General features: G+C 41.3%; 1 protein-coding gene across 5 annotated transcripts in view; it reads left to right on the top strand.

The window, feature by feature from the left end:
• The first annotated feature begins 522 nt into the window (after positions 1-522).
• ZNF572 (zinc finger protein 572) overlaps positions 523-20,355 on the top strand; it is a 53,202-nt gene continuing 33,369 nt past the window's right edge. For 2 of the 5 annotated variants that reach the window (XR_010159338.1, XM_063816564.1), the window contains exons 1-3: positions 3,451-4,168; positions 7,499-7,603; positions 15,392-15,696. The gene's annotated coding sequence lies outside the window, so the exon portion shown is untranslated. Of the gene's footprint in view, positions 1,238-2,905; positions 2,991-3,432; positions 4,828-7,498; positions 7,604-8,986; positions 9,237-15,391; positions 15,697-20,355 lie in introns of those variants that run through there. The other 3 variants (XM_063816565.1, XM_016959842.4, XR_008536940.2) reach the window with 3 other exon arrangements.

A 20,355-nucleotide genomic window follows, 5' to 3' on the forward strand; every position in this document is an offset into this window, starting at 1 on the left:
GAGATGCAGAGACAGAGAGAGAGAACTCATGACACCATTTGAGTCCTCAAGGAAGCTCCAAAGAATTAGCAAAAGCTCAGACTTTGTCCTCAAGCCTTCCTCAAGCACCGCTATCCAGAGCTCTCTGTCAAGTAACAGACAGCAGCAAAGATCAAATCAAGGATGTTGCCTCTCACTCAAGCCTGTTTCTTCGGATAGACTCAGGACAATTGCATTTAAATTGAGACACTGAGGCTAAGCAGAGCGTGGACGTCAGTAAATAAAGTTTTTAGGCTAAAAGCATGCCAAACCAGATTTTGTCTTTAGTTCTTTGTGCATGAACTGGACCGGAAGCAAATATTCTTAAAGCCTACGTGGGTTTCTTAGGGAATTTTACCGCCCAGGAAACTCTAAGTCTGACTTGTCAAAGCCCTGGAGCCAGGAGGCTGCCAGGGCCCCAACCATGCCCCTGAGGGAAGGAACTGTAAAAGCTCTGCAGCCCCTCCCCACCCCTCCCAGGGCCATCGCCTAAATGTCTGCTTCAGATGGACAGGGGAGAATCTTCTGGACCATGTCAGCCAAGGGAGGCTCTCCTGGAAAGTACAACCAGGGTTGCCAGATGGGCTGACCCAGAGATTCGCCTGCTAACACAGAAAAAAGACTTTTTAGCTCCTGCTCAGCAAGATTTGAGCATTGATATGGACCTGAGTAACTTATACGTGTTTTCTTATCTTTTTTCAGAATGGGAAATGTTATTGCAATTTTCCTATACAGAACCACTGTTAAGTATGGGGTAAGGGAGAGCTTGGGGGTAACAGAGTGATCCAGCTTCTCCAGGAGCTCCTCCTGGTCCCAAGTGCTTTTCCTGCAGGTGCTCCTGATCTTTGCACGGAATCGAGGCGTTTGGGCCTTGTCTCCCTCAGAGAGAGGGTAGATGTGTCTGTGAGGAGGACCCACAAATATCTGGTGGCCAAAAGCATGGACAGTGGCAGACACTGTTAGATGTCACTCAGTGCTAGTTCCTCCCTCCTTTTAGACTAAAAAGACACCCCATTTTTGGTCTGGGCATGGGCAGCATTATTTCCAGCCTCCCTTGCTGCTGGATGTGGCCAAGTTCCCAGATAAAAATGAGCAGAAGAGAGAGAGGAAACCTCTGGGTCACGCTTGTCAAAGAAAAAGGCATTTCTTCCGTTCCGCTTCCTCTTCCCACCCTGCTGCTGGAATTCTGATGTGCTTGTGTCCATCTTCAACCACACAGGCAAGGACAGTCTCAGGAATGGCCAGTTCTGTGTCAAAACTCCTGAACCTATAAACTCAGCTGTTCTGAAGTCCTATTTTTTTTTTCCTTTGGGGGCTTTTGTAAATTCAGCAACTCTGTCTGGGAAAGTATAGCAATTATATCCTATAAAAATTACTGTGATACTGGAAAGGTATAACACTAATAACCTTGGGAAGCTATAACATTAAACAGTAACAATTAGAATGAAGAGAATAAAGACACAAATTTAAATTCATAGTGTACTGTATTAGCACTTTTATGACTGGTTTTAGTAGTGCAAGTGGCTACAGCTTTTCAGGTGGATTATAGCACTGGTGAGAAGAGACCTTTCTCGATCTTATTCTTGTGTTCTCACTCTTGTTCTCCTTTTCACTGTAAAATTCCTGAGAGAATTAGCCAAGGATGCAGAATATGATCAGAAATCTGGGGCCATAAGAAGCTGGAGCAGCAAAACACATTCACAGTGCAGCCAGCCCTTGGCTCCCAGAATTCCCAAAACAAGTGTGCTCCCTTCAGAAATACAGTCCTTGGAGTAGGAGACTAACAGAGCTAAGGTGCTCATTTCCACTATACTATAACCTGGTTTTGCTATGGAATTGTATCATCATTTCAGAAAGAATTTATGCCGACAACTCATGCGCTTAATTGAAAATATGCTCATAGACCTCCTCGTGCTTTTTGAGTCACAAAACATCAGCAGGCTCTCTCATACAGAAGGAGGAGAAAACAGAGTGTGTATCCTTCACATGTGTGAGCAGTATCTTCTCTCTGGCTCTTCAGGGTCTCAGCAAGCCATTTCCCCATAGTATAATAATTTCGGTAATCCAAGTGACATTCTGTGCATGTATTGTCACTTCTTAAGGTGTTTAGAGCATGCCAACAAATCTGATTTATTAGATTCATAGTTTTAATTATTTGTTTATCTAAGAGCTTGATTACAAATTTGTAATGAATGCTTAAATGTCTGGGGAGATTTAATGCGAAGTTTTGTGCTTTTGCTGATTATGTGTAAATAGTGAATAAATATTTAGAATTGTTAAATGCTAAATATTAGAAGAAGTGTTGTTTATAGATTAATGAGTTAGCACATTCATAAAAGACAGGTAACAGTGACTTTTTCTCTCTGCATTAATAACCACTCAGACATTAATGGGTGTCAGTTTCCTTATCCATGCGGAGAAGGGGTTGAATTCAATCATTGCTAAGTTTTCATACATCTCGAAAATGCTGGATCATAATGAAAACTCAGAAACTCTTTCGCTCATGTTCACACCAGATTTTTACCATCCTACAACAACTTAGACCTTCAGCATGCCTTTCATTCTTTTATAATATCACAGCTGCCTCTGTGTAAATAGACTGTCAGCATTACATCAAGGCACATGTCTGATTGATAGGTCTACCAGGCACCCTTACGTACAATCAAAACTCAGCCTGTCTTGAAGATAATTACCAGCTTCAGCACATCTCAGCTGCTGTCAATAAACTTTCTTGTGTGTGCCAGCTTCCTATAGCAATGGAAGAAAACCAGAACTGCCCACTTCTTATGACATTTTCCATCAATTTTTTACAAAGCCTGAGCATTTGAATAGTGCTTCACTGTTTACAGAGCAATTTCCCTTTCTCACAACCATCCTCATTTTACAGATGAAGGATCTAAAACCTGAAAAGAGGCCAAATGATTCCTCAAAACCATGCAAGTACGAAGTAGCAGAGCAGATCTCAAATCCAGGTGTGTCTGACTTCCAGCCTAATGGCTTTTCTTAAAAACACCCCCAAACTCTTGGTAACATCTATGCAATGAAAAGGGTTGTCATGAAAACTGCTTCCCAGTTTGTTAAATTTTTATGCAGGTCTCCAGTGTCAGAAATGCTGAGTATCACTAATCTCAAGACCTTCTCTCTGCTATATGAGCTCTGGCAGAGCTTGTCTCCAAGGGCTAGACAGGAAAAAAAAAAATCTGGGTTCAATTAAAATATATCAATAAAGAGAACTAAAAGGAGCTCCAAAATGTTGCTGCCCTTCTGCGGGCTGTCTGTGTGTAATGCTGGCTCCTTCACTCTTTTATGGCACCATGATTGTGTTTTACCCTCCGACCGTTAACTGCCAACTGTTAACTGTTAACTGCCCAAGGTTGCCCTGCTGATGTCATGCCTGACCATATGACTTGCTCCAGCCAATGAAATGTAAGCAGAAGTGACATATGCAGCATGACCAGTAGAAGCTTTGAAGAGCTATTGCCAATTTCCACCCTCTCTCTGGAAACTGTCATTAGGGTTAGGGAAACTGTCATGAGATCCGCATATTTCAGATAGAGGCTGCTTGCCTTAGTTTGGGCACCTAGTGAAAAAGACATGGAGGCCAGGCGCGGTGGCTCATGTCTGTAATCCCAGCACTTTGGGAGGCCAAGGGAAGTGGATCACCTGAGGTCAGGAGTTCGAGACCAGCCTGACCAACATGGCAAAACCCCGTCTGTACTAAAAGTGCAAACACAAAGGGAACTGCGTGGCTTGTTTCTACCTGAACATTGTCAAGTGATTTCATCCTTTGAAACACAGGTGTGAAGTGTGTCCAGCAGTCTGAGAACAAGAAGAAGAAGAAAATCTAATCCTTCAGGGTGTCTGTGTGCCAGCCCTGCTCTCAGCACTTCCCATGTGGAACTCGTTTACTTCTCCTAACAACTCCATCATATGGGTTAGACTGTGATTGTTCCCATATTGTTGGTAGGGAAACTGAGGCATGCAGGTGTTACAGAGCTGTCTCAAGCAGCAAGCTTTCTGGGTGGTTACAGAGTGGCAGAGCTGGGGTATCCCATGATGTCACCACACTGCTATATGGAAAGGAACATTAATCGAGCACCTATGTGCTTGATTCTCTTAATTCTGTGACTGAACTCTCAAAACACCCTGGGTAAGCACTATCATCTCCTATTCTCACAAGTGAAAAAACTGGGATTCAAAAAAATTAAGTGACTTACCAAATATTACAGAGCTAGTGAGCCAAGACTTGAACACTGAGATGGAATTCTACCTTTTAAGGTGGCTAAGCAACAAAAGGATGTTCCTTTCCCAAGGGGGTAAGAAGCAGTGGCCATGTTCAGCACAATTGTCCTATCACAGGTTCATGGCAGGGACCGAGCAGTGAGGATGGGCACTGCCCTGTGTCCTAGCAGATGGCTGCCTTCTGGCTCCCCAGACTTGGCCAGCAGCCCTTCTGTCTTCATGCCATGACCTATTTTTGTTCACCCAGTTAGTGTATGGCCTATTTCTTTCCTTAAGAATTACTTCATAACTTTCACAGAGTAATAGCACATGCTGAGCACAGCATTCATGAACTTGGACACACGCACACAAAATGTCCCTTTAAATTCACAGAGCAATATCTGAGATCCAGGTAGAAAGACCAAAAGGAAAATTAAGAACAGACTCTCAGACCTGTCTTCCCTTTGCATTCAGGTTGGTTTCCTTTTTACAACTGCCCAAGTCATGAGTTCATAGGGCCTGGATGGCTGTACCGGATTGCTCTCCAGCTGGTCTCTCTGCATCCAGAAATTTCTACAACCTACTGGGGTAAAATCTTTCTCAACCCTGCTTTTCATCATCACATCTTAAATACCTCGAGTTGGTTCCCTATTGCCAAAAAAAATCCATTGTCCATGTAGGGTTCTTCTGCCGAAACGAGGAAAGAGTGAGTTAAATGTTGGTAGGTGATGTAGAGATAGTAATTAGGCAATGTAATTAGATGTTGTTGAAAGAGCTGAGCTATGAAATGCATTGTGATAAAGGGGCTGCCTATGTAAGTAAATGGGTATAATGAGGTGTAAAACTCCCTTTCTCTCTCTCTTTCTGCTTCATAAGCCTTTCTGCTTCTCAAGTCCAGACCTGCTGTTTTTGGGGTTTCCTTCCAATTTTTTTGCTGCTTCCCTGGGGCCTTGGCTCTTGGGCCTGCTGCCTCTTCCCACTCTACACCTTTGGATTCCTTATCTTTGGCTCCACCTTATTGCTCCATTCTCCAAAGACAAATCCACAAGGCATAGGATTTTACAGAATATGGGGTTACAGAAACAGCATAGGGAAGTGTAAAAGCCTAGAAGCTTCTTACAGACGCAGCCCCTTGTCTGTAGCTCCTGACTCCCACTTAAATGTCTGTTGGAAGCACCCTGGGGTAGCAGAACCCAGCTCAGAAGATGGGGCTTATCCACCATGCCTTTTCCTAACCTGACACCCACCCAGATAATCTTTTCAATATGCAAACTAGAGCGTATCACCCCCTGCTCAGAGCCTTTCTGTGACCTCCCATTTTGCTTCCTGGGACTCCTTGCTCCTTAGCTAGATCACCAGGTCCTCCGTGATCAGGTCTCTGCTCTTCTGCAGCCTCATCTCTGCCATTCTTCACCTTCTGTGCTCCAACCCAATCTGGTTTTCTTCTCATGCTTTGAACACCCCAAGTCTGTCTGCTTCAGGAGCTTCGTACTGGCTAATCATTCACCATAGCATACTCCCATCTATACGGCTGGCTCTTATATTATGGGTCTCAGCTAAAATGTCATCCCTTTAAAGAGACCTTCTTGGACCACCCCAGCCATTCTCTATCCTATTTCTCTCTTTTATTTTCTTCGAAGCACTTACCCACTTTCAGAAACTATCTGGCTTGCTCATGTGTTTGTCTCTAGATTGTCTACTTCCCCTGCTAGACTATACTCTCCACAAGAGAGCAAAGCTGTGTCTGTTGCATTCACTGTTGTCTTCCCAGAAGCAAACAGCATGCTGGAGACCCTCAAATACATGTGAAATGAAGGGACACCTTGTGTTATTTCACCTGTTTCCACCTGGTTCCCAAGTGGCAAGCTTGCATTGAGGTTACAAAGTGGCAAAGCTGGGATATCACATGATGTCACCATGATGCTATATGAAATGTAACATTAATTGAGTACCTATGTGACCAGTTCTTTAATTCTGTAAGTGAACTCTCAAAAAACCCTAGGTAAGTATTATCAACTCGAACTTTAACAGATGAGGAAACTGGAATTTTTTTAAAAATGACTTAACCAAACATCACAGAGCTGTAAACCAGGATTTGAATGGGTGAGCTGCACTCAGCCTGCATCTCAAGTCAGTTTGCCTCTTACTCCAAGAAGCCACAGTTGATCCTGACCACATCACATATGAGTTGCCTGGATTGCAGTCATTCATTCACTAAGCATCTTTTAGGAGGTCACATGCCAGGCACCGTGTTAGGTAATGATTTCTCCAAGTCACAGGAGCCGTGGTTCTGACTTTAGAAAGTTTCTCATCTGATGGGAGGGCAGGCAAGTAAATCAGTAAGGGTGGTCCCTGTCGGGACACTGGTTGAGAAATACCCAGGGACACTCTGGTTGTGAAATACCCAAAGTGCAAAGTGACAGGGACTAGAGGCATCTCCACTGGACCAGAGAGCTCTGGATTCATCTTGAGCTAAGTCTCTGGAGGTAGGTGTCAGCTACAAGGAGAAAAGCTGTATATTTTGAGATATGGGATGCAGGGCCTTTTAGTTCCATAAATAAGAGAACTATGGTGTGAATACCACATGCCCTGGGCTGAACTAAGTGGGCTCTAGGGGAAGGTATACTGGGCAGGGAGTTTGGAGAACTGGTTTCTGTCTAATCCTTCTCTAACTCTGTGACCTTGAATGCATCATTTCCCCTCTGAGTCTCAGATTCCCTTTCTGGCTGGCATTTAACGAAACCTAAATATTCTAGACCTTCTACTTGTTCCATAAGTGCTCAGTCCTACACTCACTGTCCTCTGGCACCAATATACTGATTACTCATTTTATGCCCAGCAGAGCACTGTGTGTTTTGAAATATACAAATAGTGGGAAATGAAATCTTTGTTCTGGATGCAGTTATAATTTGGAAAGCGAGGAAATAAATTATAACAAGGGGAAAAAACAGGTTAGCACAACATCTTACAACATTTGCTAATTATTTCACATGTTGGTCTTATCATTCCAATTAGATGTCAAGTTTTAGGTCAGAAACTCTGTGTTCTTTTTCTTTTTAATATAGTCTTTACCATTTTCTAGCTGTAAGAAAATGTTCTAATTACTTTACCTTCCTAAGCTTTCATTCTATAATCTGTCAAAGTACCTAATTTGTAGGGTTGCCGTGAGGAGTAAATGAGCTGTTGCATGGGAAGCACTTAGCATGGGGCCTGATAAATAGTAAGCCCTTGGTAATAATTATATCTTCTGTGCTGCTAGACACAGAGGGATTGAAATGCATAACAATAGAGATGAAACATGAAGAGTGATAAATGAAGATTGAGTGTGCACACCTTCTGGAGGAGCCCTGATTGAGTATTTTAAGTAAGTGGACTAACTGTATTATTGTTAAGGAATTAGAAGCATGTAGGTAGAAGGCTGTGGTAATGGCTCAAATAGAAGGTGGGGTCAGGACTGGGATGGAGGCTAAGAAGGAGACACTGTAGAGAAAGAGTCAATAGGATCTTGAGGATGCTCTCAGCCAAGGGTTTTGGTATCTTCTCTGAATGGGCAATCCATTAGCATTTTTTCATTGCCCATGGCTACCTGTTGCAGGGACTTAATTACAAGTGAGTGCATCTGAGAGGTCTGGTGCTCCCTGGTTTCTCCTAGCCCCCTTTCTCATAGACAGGTTACAGCGTGCTGAAAATACTAGGATCACAATTACTCTCACCCTATAAGTAAGTTCAAAGAACTAAAGGAAACTATAATTAAATAGGTAAAATAACAATGTCACATCAAATAGAGACTATCAATAAAGAGATATAAATTAGTAAAACCAATTGAAAATTTTGGAGTTGAAAAATAAATTAAAACTTTTTATTTAAAAATAAAAATTTTAGAGAGGCTCAACAATAGATTTGAATTGGCAGAAGAAAAAAACTAGCAAACTTGAAGATAGATTGGTAGAGAGTATACCATCTGAAAAACAGAGAAAAAGTAGTGAAAAATGAACTGAGCCTCAATATGGAACACCATAAAGCATGCTAACATATGAGTAATGGAAGTATCAGAAGGAAAAGAGGGAGAAAAAGGAGTAGAAAAAATGTTCAAAAATAAGAATAGCTGAAAACTTTCCAAATTTGATTTTTAAAAACAAAAAAAATTAAACATTCAAGAAAATCAACAGACTTCAAGTAGAATAAATGCAAAGGGATCCACACACAGATATAGCATAGAAAAATTCTGAAAGCCAATGATAGGGAGAAAATCTTAAAAGCAGTAAGAGAAAGATGACTCATCACATATAAAAGAACCTCAATATGATTAACAGCTGATTTTTCATCAGAAACAATAGAGCCAAAAGGAAGTGGGATGACAGATGTAAAGTGCTGAAAGAAAAAGAAAACTGTCAACTAAGAATCTTCAGCAAAGAAACTTCAGCAAAGCTTTCAAAATGAAGGAAAAATCGACTTTTCCCTATTAGAAAAGAAACAGAATTTATTGCTAGTAAATGTATCTTACAAGGAGTACTAAAGGCAGTTCTTTAGGCTGAAAACAAATGACCCCAGAAAGTTATTTGAATCCACACACATGTACATTAAGAGCACCAGTAAAAGTAATTATGCAATTATAAAAGATACTACACACGAATATTCTTTCTCCATTCTTTCAATTGATTTAAAAAACAATTGTATAAAACGATATATAGATAATTGTATTGTTTCACTCTAACATTTGGAAATATGACTTATTTGCCAATAACAGCACAGAAGTGGGTGAGAGCAAAGTTGTATCAGAGTAGGACAATGACACCAAGCCAGATGGTTATCAAAATCCACAGGAACAAATGAAGAGAACCAGAAATTGCAAATAAGAAGGACAGAGTACCAGAGAGGAGAGAGATGTACAGAGAATTATGGAGGTGGCTTCCCTTGAGTATGCAGCTAAGTAATGATTAATGCATACATATAAGAAACTACTGGATGACAGAGAAAGAACCACAAGCAATTTAAAGGTAACAGCACCCAACACTCACACATGACTGGAAAATGTGCCTTTTCCCACATGCCAGACTGGAAAATTGTGTGTTCCACAGGGCATTCAGTAGAGTACACAGAAGGATTTTTGCTTCGTTAGTAGGAAACAATTAGCCCTAGCCTAAATACTGCTCTGGTTCAACCTATCAAAATTTTTTTTTTTTTGAAACAAGAGTTTTGCTCTTGTTTCCCAGCTGGAGTGCAATGACATGATCTCGGCCCACCGCAAACTCTGCCTCCCAGGTTCAAGCAATTCTCCTGCCTCAGCTTCCTGAATAGCTTGGATTACAGGTGCCTGCCACCATGCCAGGCTAATTTTTGTGTTTTTAGTAGAGATGGGGTTTTCCCATGCTGGCCAGGCTGGTCTCGAACTCCCAACCTCAGGCGATCTGCCCACCTCGGCCTCCCAAAGTGCTGGGATTATAGGTGTGAGCCACTGCGCCAGGCAACCTATCAAATCTTAAAAGCAAGACCTGAAAGGATCAACTTATTTCCAAGTATTAATAATTTAACTGAGTTCTAGAACAAAACTCAAAAATATTTATCAGAATACAAAAATATCCAGGCCCCAACAAGATAATGTTTAAAGTATATCAGCCAATAAAAAATTACAATGCATGCAAAGAATCAAAAAGATCTGCTCCAGAGTATGGAGATAAATGGGTCAATCACAACCAATCCAGAAACTGACACAGATGTTAAAATTAGCTGACAAAGACATTACAGATGCTGTTTGACTTGTGATGGGATTATATCCTGATAAACCCTTGTAAATTGAAATTATCATAAGTTGAAAATGCATTTAATACATCTAACCTACCAAACATCACAGCTTAGCCTAGCCTATCTTAAACATGCTCAGAAAACTTACATTAGCCTACAGTTGAGCAAAATCATCTAACACAAAGCCAATTTTATAATAAAGTGTTGACTTTGGCTTCTAAATACCATTCTCCCCTAAAAGGAATCAAGGTTCTTTGGAGAAATGACTGATTCTAGGGTTTGGACTAAAAAGTACAAGATGAATCTAAAAGATATTTTTGTGCCAGAAAGCAAGGAAGCTCTCAAAGACTATGGAGTCATATCAAAAGGACCCAGAAGCTAACTTGTAGATAACTCAAAGAGCCAGTTGGAGACAATTTGACCATCAAAATAATTAATATAAGGGATTATAATCCTTGTGGTAGGCAGAATAATGGCCTACAAAGTTGTCTATGCCTGCATCAGTGGAATCTATGAACATGGAATCTTGCATGGGAAAAGGGAACTTGCAGATTTGATTAGAGACCCAAAAATAGAAAGATTATCTTGGATTATGTAATAGCTAATATTGAGTGTCAACTTGATTGGATTGAAGGATGCAAAGCATTGTTCCTGGGTGTTATCTATAAAGGTGTTGCCAAAGGAGGTTAACATTTAAGTCAGTGGACTGGGAGAGGCAGACCTACCCTCAATATGGATGGGCACGATCTAAGCAGATGCCCCATGGCTAGGATAAAGCAGGCAAAAGAGCCTGGAAGGACTAGACTGGCTGGGTCTTCCAGCCTTCCTGTTTCTCCCTTGCTGGATGCTTCCTGCCCTCGAACATTAGACTCCAAGTTCTTCAGCTTTTGGCTTCTTGGGCTTACACCAGTGGTTTGCCAGGGCCTCTCAGGCCTTCTGCCACAGACTGAAGGCTGCATTGTTGGCTTCCCTACTTTTGAGGTTTTGAGACTCAAACTGACTTCCTTGCTTGCTCCTCAGCTTGCAGACAGCCTATTGTGGGACTTCAACTTGGCATTGTGTGAGTCAATATTCCTAATAAACTCCCTTTTATATATACATCTATCCTTTTAGTCCTGTTCCTCCAGAGAACACTGACTAATACAGATTATCTAGACAGGCCCAGTGTAATCACATGAGTCCTTAAAAATAGAAATCCTTCCTGACTACAGAGAACCGGAGAGATGGAAGCATGAGAAGGACTCAACCTGTGTTGTTGGCTTCCAAATGGAGGAAGGGATCCAGGAGACAAGGAATGTGAGTGGCCTCTAGAAGACAGAAAAGGCAATAAAATGGATTCACCCTCAGAGCCTCCAGGAAGCAATGTCACCCTGTCAACACCTTGATTTTTAGCCCAGTGAGTCCTGTGTCAGACTCCTGACATAAAGAACTGTTAGATAATGCATTTATGTTGTTTTAAGCCACTAAAATGTGATTTGTCTCAGCAGCAATAGAAAACTACTGCAATCCCTTTGAATAAAATAGGAAGGTGTAAGTCCATAAAGATAGAAATAAATGAATAAATTGAAAGTTTGATGAGGAACAGGATATCTATTTCAAAATAACTCTGCACAAAACACTTATTAATTACAAAGGGTTAAAGAGCAATTTGGAAGTTATTCCTAGTTCTCTGCTAGGAGGAGCCTAGTGGATACCACCCTAATCAAGTGATCTAACTGAATATCAACAGCAGTGAGACAGATGTAAATTATGCCTCAGCCAATGGTATCAGTGAGAAGAATACAACACTTCTGTGGTATTTCTACCCAAGATACATAACTTAAGGAAACATCAGAAACATTGTAAGAAACTCAGATTGAGGGACATTCTATGTAATAACTGGTCAGCTATCATCAAAGTTGCCAAGGTCATTTAAGTTAAGGGAAGACAAAGGAACTTTTCCAAGCTAAAGAACACCAAAAAGACCTGACAATTAAATGCAATGTGTGGTTTTGAACTGGATTACTTTGTTGGAATCACTGGCAAAACCTGAATGGGTTCTGAGGATTAGACTGCAGTTAGTATCAATGTTAATTTCCTGATTTTAATGGTTATATTTTGGTTATGTAGAAAAATTTTTGAAAAGTCATACTAACAAAAGATAATTATGGTAGCTTGTCTCCAAGATGGCTGACCAGCATAAATTTCTTCTCCCTATATCCACACAAGCCAGGGTTGCAGTTTATTCCTTTGCTCCCTTGAATGTGGCCTGATTTGTGACTGCTTTGGTCAACAGAATACTACTAAAGTCATGCCGTGTGACTTCTGAAGCTAGCTCCTAAGAAGTCCTTGCAGCTTCTGCCTGCGACTCTTAGAACACTTGCTTTGAAGGATGCCAGACGCTGTGTTAAAAGTCTGAGCACTCTGAAACCACCATGCTGTGAGGAAGCCCAAGCTAACCACATGGGCAAAAAAGATGCCCTCTGACTGCCACCATTTGAGACACTCTAATTAAGAACTGCCTCATTGAGCCCATGAGGCCCTGTGAATGATAGTAATAAATTGTTTTTAACCACTATGTTTTTGGATTTGTTATAAGTTTATAGATAACAAGAAAAAGTTATATTAGCATGGTAATAAAATTATGGATATGTGTAAGTTTGGTGTTTTCTTTTTTTTTTACACTAAGCCTACATTACTGTTGTAATTTAGGAAATCACTTGTTTTCCTCCAGCACTTCAATGTAAGAGTGGCACTACTTAGAATGTACTTCTTAAGATATGGCTGTACATAGAACAAATTATTCACCATGATTTCCTTAGCATCCAACAGAATACCTGAGTGTAGTAGATGCTTAGTAAATAGTTGTTGAATAATTGACATATGGGAGAGTGCTGGATAAACTCTTTGAGGATGACAGGCTGTTTATTCATTTATCTACTTCGATTTATGTGAGTCTGGCTTCATATTTTTTTTTGCTGTCTTTAAAGAAACCAAGAAGAAAGGCCGTGTGTTGAAGTTATGATTTATTGCTTTTCTCCCCTATACCTTTATTTCTTCACATGATCATCTCCTCTGCTTTCTTCTGTGACTAACTTGCTCATCTGTGTGAACATTTTGCCACTATTCTGCTCCCTTTATACCTGCCTAGGCAAAGATTGCACAAAAAATTAAAATGATAAACCAAGCTCTGTTGCAAATAAAACTTAGATGACATGCCAACATCTCACATCAGTCAATATGTGAAAAGAATAATATCCATGGACAAGTAGGGCTAATTTCAAGAATACAAGAATAACCCTGGGGAATTAGTTAATATAAATAAATCATGTTTCATATATCAAAAAAAATATGATCATCTTGGCTTTTAAAACGTTCTTAGGAAACAAGATCTTGAGGAATACTTTATTAACATGATAAAGAAGATTTACATTAAATGAGCATTTATTGAGACATGGCGTATACAAGATAATGTTGAATTTTAGGAATTAAAATATTAAATAAGGCAAGTCACTGTTCTCAAGAACTTAAAATATAAAATATTAATCACAGAACCTTACCAGCCTCTTTTTCTGCAGTGGATCTAGAATGTCACAATTGGAAATTAATGCAAAGGAAATGTTTCAAATTAAGACATTTGCATAATGATCATTGCAGTGCTATGTTCAATAGCAAAGTATCTTGACCTTACTACCTGACAACAAGGGGCTAGTTATGTAAATTATTTCATATTAACTCAATGGAATATTATATACTCATTAAGTTTCATTCAGTATGCATGATATACAACCTAAGACACAGATTAAATTAGTTCAAAGGCAATGTAGGAATATTGAACACTGTATATTAAGTAAAATTAGTTCTTAAAAGTGTTAATACAATACAGAGTTTCTGAATGTCAGCACTACTGGCATTTTGGACCAGATACTTCTTTGTTGTAGGGGGCTATGTTGTGCATTGCAGGATGTTTAGCCGCATCCCTGGTCTCCATCCATTAGATGCCATATCACATGCCACCTCCCTCCCTTCACTCCCTTAGCTGTGATGACCAAAAATGTCTCCACACATTGCCAAATGTTCCCTGGGAGGAAATTTCCCTTTGGTTGACAGCCACTGGTATAACACAATATTCTATACAGTTTCACTACAACTATATTAAAAACTGGTATGCAGGCCGGGCACAGTGGCTCGTGCCTGTAAACCCAACACTTTGGGAGTCTGAGGCAGGCAGATCACTTGAGGTCAGGAGTTCGAGACCAGCCTGGCCAACATGGCGAAACCTTGTCTCTACTAAAAATACAAAAAGTAGCCAGGTGTGGTGGTGCATGTCTGTAATCCCAGCTACTCAGGAGGCTGAGGCAGGAGAATTGCTTGAACCCAGTGACTGAGAGTGCATTCCAGCCTGGATGACAGAGTGAGACTCCACCTCAAAAATAAATAAATAAATAAAATAAAATTGCTTTTTAAAAAAAAAAAACTTATATGCGGCTGGGCATGGTGACTCACGCCTTTAATCCCAGCACTTTGGGAGGCTGAGGCAGGTGGATCACTTGAGGTCAGCAGTTTGAGACCAGCCTGACCAACATGGTGAAATCCCGTCTCTACTAAAAAAAAATATGAAAATTAGCCAGGCATGATGGTGGGTACCTGTAATCCCAGCTACAAGGAAGGCTGAGGCAGGAGAATTGCTTGAACCCGGGAGGCGGAGGTTGCAGTGAGCTGAGATCGTGCCATTGCACTCCAGCCTGGGCAACAAGAGCAAAACTCCATCTCAAAAATAAATAAATAAAATAAAATAATTTAAAACAAAACAAAACAAAAAAGCTTGTGTGCGGCCGGGCATGGTCACTCACGCTTTAATCCCAGCACTTTGGGAGGCCGAGGCGGGTGGATCACTTGAGGTCAGGAGTTCGAGACCAGCCTGACCAACATGGTGAAACCCTGTCACCACCAAAAAAAAAATACAAAAATTAGTGAGACATGATGGTGGGTACCTGTAATCCCAGCTACTGGGGAGGCTGAGGCAGAAGAATTGCTTGAACCCGGGAGGCAGAGGTTGTAGTGAGCCAAGATCCTGCCATTGCACTCCAACCTGGGCAACAAGAGTGAAACTCCATCTCAAAACAAAAATAAAAACAAAACAAAACAAAACATTTTATTTATTTGTATGCAAATAAATAAAAATTAGAGGAAACAAAAAGAAAATAATACTTGCTGCAATAACTGATGAAATTTTGGATACAATCTTTTTCTTGGATTTTCTGATTGTTTTAGCAGTAAAAAGAGCACAATTTTAAAATTTGCTTTCTAAATAGTCCTGAAAAAGAACAGCTCTCAGCCCAGGGATATCAGCAATGCTCTCTGGCAATGTCAGCTCCCTCTGGTGGGCTGATGCATAGTCTTGATTTCCTTTATGTCTCTCAATTTTTAGCACTCCACGAAGAGGCCTTGGCTAGCTGCACATCTCCCTACATGGGTATGTCAAGATCACCGACTCTGCTTACAGCAGTTCCCAGATGAAACTCTTCATAATTTCAGACGCACCTTTAATACCAGTGAAGGTTTACCTCCAGGCCCACAGTCTGGGTCTTTCCAGAGACACTCACAGCAAGATGTCACCTGCTTTTTGATGTCATCAGAGTCAAACACAAACACCCACCACTGTGGTTTCCATGTCTAATTCGCAAATGGCTTTAACTTTGAGCTGGCCCACAATGTTGTATTAACCCCACTCAGGTATCATCTTTCTCTGTGGGTGAACCCATAGTGACCTTTCCTTCTGATTCTTCTTTTACTCTAAGGGCATGATTTTGGCAAACTGTCTATATGTTCACTGGAAACAACTTCAACTTGCTTTTATGTTGATTTCACTTCTCCACTTTCAATGCAGAAAGCTAATCAGCAATGCCCTAGGTTACTAAGAGAGGACAATTCTTTCTTAGCCCATTGAATTATGAGCATTTTCTTGGAAATGCAGCAAAAATGTGTTCTGACAGATGCCTTTGGGTCCCTTGGGTTCTTTGCTAAGACAGATATAGAGAGAGGGCTCAATAAGGTGGGGCCTGTGATGGGACATTGCTTTTACTGCACTGGTGATAGAACAAAAGTCAGACAGGGCACAACACATACTGATACAACCAATCACCCAGTCACACTGCAGCCTTAGGAAACCCGTGAGCTTGTGGCAGCAGGCAAACTTGCTTCAGAGTTCCAAGAATCCAAATGTTCCTGGTGTGTCTGTTGTCTTGCGATATAGACTGAGATCACAGGATTGAAGATACTACCAGAGTCATGCTGTTGAAAGAGACTGGCTGAGTAGTGATGAAAAATAAACTTGGTCAATCTATGCTTAGTTTCTTTCTCTATCATATCTGTTCAACCTATTTTGTAGGCTATTTGTGAGAGTCAAATGAAATAATAACAGCAATAATAATAGAAAATACATAGCACTTCTTAACATCAGGCAGACACCGCTTTAAGTACTTTATATGGAACTTAAAGCAGTGGTAAAAACATTAAAAATAATAAAGCATTCTGCAATTGTAAATGCAATTATTAGAAATATCATTAGAGTTCAAGACCAGCCTTGGGCAACATAGGAAGACCTCATTTCTACTAATTTTTTAATTAGCCAGGTGTGGTGGTGTGCACCTGTAGTCTCAGCTACTCTGGATGCTGTGGTGGGAGAATCACTTGAGCCCAGGAGATCCAGGCTGCAGTGAGTCATGATTGTGCCACTGCACTCCAGTCTGGGCAACAGGGCAAGACCCTGTTTCAAAAAATGAAAAAGAAATATAGGCCAGGTGCAGAGGCTCATGCTTGTAATCCCAGCACTTTGGAAGGCCGAGGCAGGCACATCACTTGAGGTCAGGAGTTCAAGACCAGCCTGGCCAATATGGTGAAACCCCATCTCTATTAAAAATACAAAAAAATTAGCTGGGTGTGGTGGCACGCACATATAATCCCAGCTACTTGGGAGGCTGAGGCAGGGGAATCATTTGAACCAGGGAGGCAGAGGTTGTGGTGAGCTAAGATGGCACCACTGCACTCCAGCCTGGGCAACAGAGCAAGACTCAGTCTCAGAAAAAAAAAAAAAAAAAAGAAAGAAAAGATTTGGGTGGGTGCAGTGGCTTAGCCCTGTAATCCTAGCACTTTGGGAGGCCAAGACAGGAGGATTGCTTGAGGCCAGGAGTTCAAGACAAGCCTGGTCAATGTAGTGAGACCCCATCCATAATAAAAAATAATAATAAAGAAAGAAAGAAAAAATATAATTACTAATCATTTCATCTTGCCCTTCTATGGCAGCAACTGTATCCAGGAGCAGGTGTTTGCCATAACAGATATTGCAGTCACCACTGGCATATTAGTGTTGACCAGAAGACAAGTGGTCTAGCTAGCCAGGTGGGGTAGACTATGCCCCTCTCTAGGAAGCCTCATGACCTCATCCACATGATAAAATTTGCCTTTCCCAGCGGAGGCCCCCAGACTGATGGTGACACCCAATCTGCTTGCTGCTCAGCTGTCGAAGCGAAGTTGCCCAGGTTGTCGTCTCTGACAGTTCTCATCAGCCTCGTTCCCCATTCTTCAGATGAGTCATTTTTCTTCCTTTACTTTTGGTTATATCTTCCAAGTACTGGCTATAGTTTTGGAGCTTTGGCGTCCAAACTGGTCAGACACAGTGGCACAGAGAAAAGGGAGAACTGGCTCTTCATGACTGCACTACTCCCAACTACATCTGTTCATTGACCTTTGTCACTCAAGACTGAAAGGCCACTTGCTTTCAAATAAAGAGATAAAGATTTATGTCTCCTGCCAAAGGAAAGAGAAGTCTGGCTCTGAGCCATGACAGGGTGCTCCCTGCTGCAGCAGATGAGCAGGGAGGCATGCAGGTCCCCTCTGCTTCTGCCCTGTGACGAAGGCAACAATTCATCTAAGTAGTCACAGGACAGTCCTGGTTTCCAGTTATTGTCTCAGCATAATTATTCATGGAGCCTCTTTTAGTCTCCAAAGGGTCCCATTTTAAATGATAAATCACATGGTCACTCTACTTATGACCCATCACAGAGTGCTGCGTTCAGGTGCAGTGGAAGACACTCTGCCGTGGGGCTGGAAGACCAGAACCCGAGACCTGCCTCCATCACTGGTTCCACTGGCTTGGGCAACCCACTTCCGCCTCTCAGGAGCCTCGGTTTTCCTGCCTGTAGAAGGGACATATTTTCCTTCACAAACTTGTGATGAGAATAAGTAGCATATTGGCATGCAAGCACTTGGTCAGCTTTTCACCGCTAAACAGATGAAAGTCCTTTTTATCATGACAATATACGTCAGAAGCCCATTATTTTGTCCTGTTATCCAATCCTATTATCCTCAATAATATCATTAATGTCTTGCAGCAAAATCTTATTTTTCAATAGGTTTCTCCTTTATGCAGGTGAAGAGAATCCATTTTAGATTAGTCCCTGTCCCAGGTAACAAATCACTTGTTCTGCATGTGAATTTGACATTATGGAACTGTCCATTGTAAACTGCCATGCCCTTTGTGAATTTCCCCTTTCTCCTTCCTTTTCCCACCCTAATAAATAGTCACCATGTAATTCATCCCAAAGGAATGTGGTTGAACTTTCTGGACACTAACGAACAAAGAACTTGATGGTCACAACCCTTTGTGAAGATGTGCATTCTTGATCACTTGGCCTGATGTTTCCTAGGATGTGTGTGTGTGTGTGTGTGTAAGAAAAGTCCCAACACTGATGACCAAAACTCAGTGATCTGAATGCACAGGATTTCCTGCTAGAATTGTTTTTCTAATGCAGAATCTTGTCTTCACCTTTTCACCCCTATGCACTTCCTACAGAGATGATGGACGAGAAGGACGTACAGCTTCCTTCAGTGACATGACATGCTGCTCTTGGCAGCCCCACGAAGACCCAGGAACCTGTGAGGTTCTACTAAGGGGTCACCAGTCACGGAAAACATGCCCAGGTTTGCCTGCCAGGAAGAGGCAAGCACCCAGGGCATCAACTCTATTTTATCAGGGCACTTTCTGAGCAATTAGTGGCCCGGTGTCATTATAGATGCTATTTGTCACACCATAAACTTTGTAAAGGAATTCAAAGGGAACAAACGTGGCATGCAGAGCAATAAGCAATAAGTCAGAGATGCTCCTGTTCTTAGATCTTTCAGGGTGAGATTTTATTAGGCCAGTTTCTAGGATTTCCTCTGAAGTACAGAAAATCCAGTGAATGGCTTCGAAAGCAAAAGCTTTTAAGATATGCTCTCAAATGAAATGATTTCTTCTCTTTTTTTAGATGTTGCAGGGAAAGGAAGAGAAAAGAAAACTCATTTGTTCATTCAATAGATTTATTGAACTGCCAGGTACTGTTTTAGATGCTGAGAATACAGCAGAAATTAAATAGACAAAGAACTGGCTCGTGGAGTTAAGATCCTAGTCAAAGAGAACGATAATAAACAGAGAAACAAACACATATAAAACAAAATGTCAGATAACCATAGGTCACTGGGGTGTCATTTTCAGACAGGGTGACGAGAAAAGGCAGGAGAGGGACAATAGTTCCCCCTCCCAGTGTTAACCTTTTTTAAATCTAAAGTTCTTCACCTTCAGTCAAAGGACTTCCCCGACCCTGACCCACTCACTTTGTCTTTCTGGAACTCCCTTCAGAAGAACTCTTTGACGGAGCCCCAGACAGGCCCTTGATGTGTTAAAGAACTTTAGACAGTCCTTTCTCAAGACAGTAGCTTGGCAAAGAATGTCATCAATGTCTTGCAGCAAAATCTTATTTTTCTATGTTAAAAGCTAAATAGTATCCCACTCTGTCTCTGCAGCCCTTCAGTAGTAAGAACTGCATGACATACCCCCAAGCAGATGTATGGCTCAGGTGAACTGAGATGAAAGGTAAAATGCACAGACACACACATGATTTTTAAAATATCATGCCCTTGCAATTACTAAGTTCCCACTGAGTGGCAGACACAATGCTAGCCACTGGCAGGACAGAGATAAATAAAATATAGTGCCTTTCCTCAAAGAGAAGTCTAATGGGGTTATCTATAATGCGAAGAGTTGGGAACAGATTAATGTTTCTCAAGGGGATGCTATTTGCATTTGGGCAGGATATTTTTATTTTTTTAAGATGAGTTCTCACCTTGTCACCCAGGCTGGAGTGCGGTGGCATAATCATGGCTCCCTATAGCCTTAACCTCCTAGGCTCAAGCCATCTCCTACCTCAGTCTCCCGAGTAGTTGGAACTACAGGAGTGAGCCACTATGCCTCACTAATTTTTGTATTTTTTGTAGAGACAAGGTCTCACTTTGTTGCCCATGCTGGTCTCGAACTCCTGGCCTCAAGCCATCCTCCTACCTCTCAGCCTCCCAAAG

Source organism: Pan troglodytes, chromosome 7 (genome assembly GCF_028858775.2).
Source record: "Pan troglodytes isolate AG18354 chromosome 7, NHGRI_mPanTro3-v2.0_pri, whole genome shotgun sequence".
NCBI classification, from domain to species: Eukaryota; Metazoa; Chordata; class Mammalia; order Primates; family Hominidae; genus Pan; species Pan troglodytes.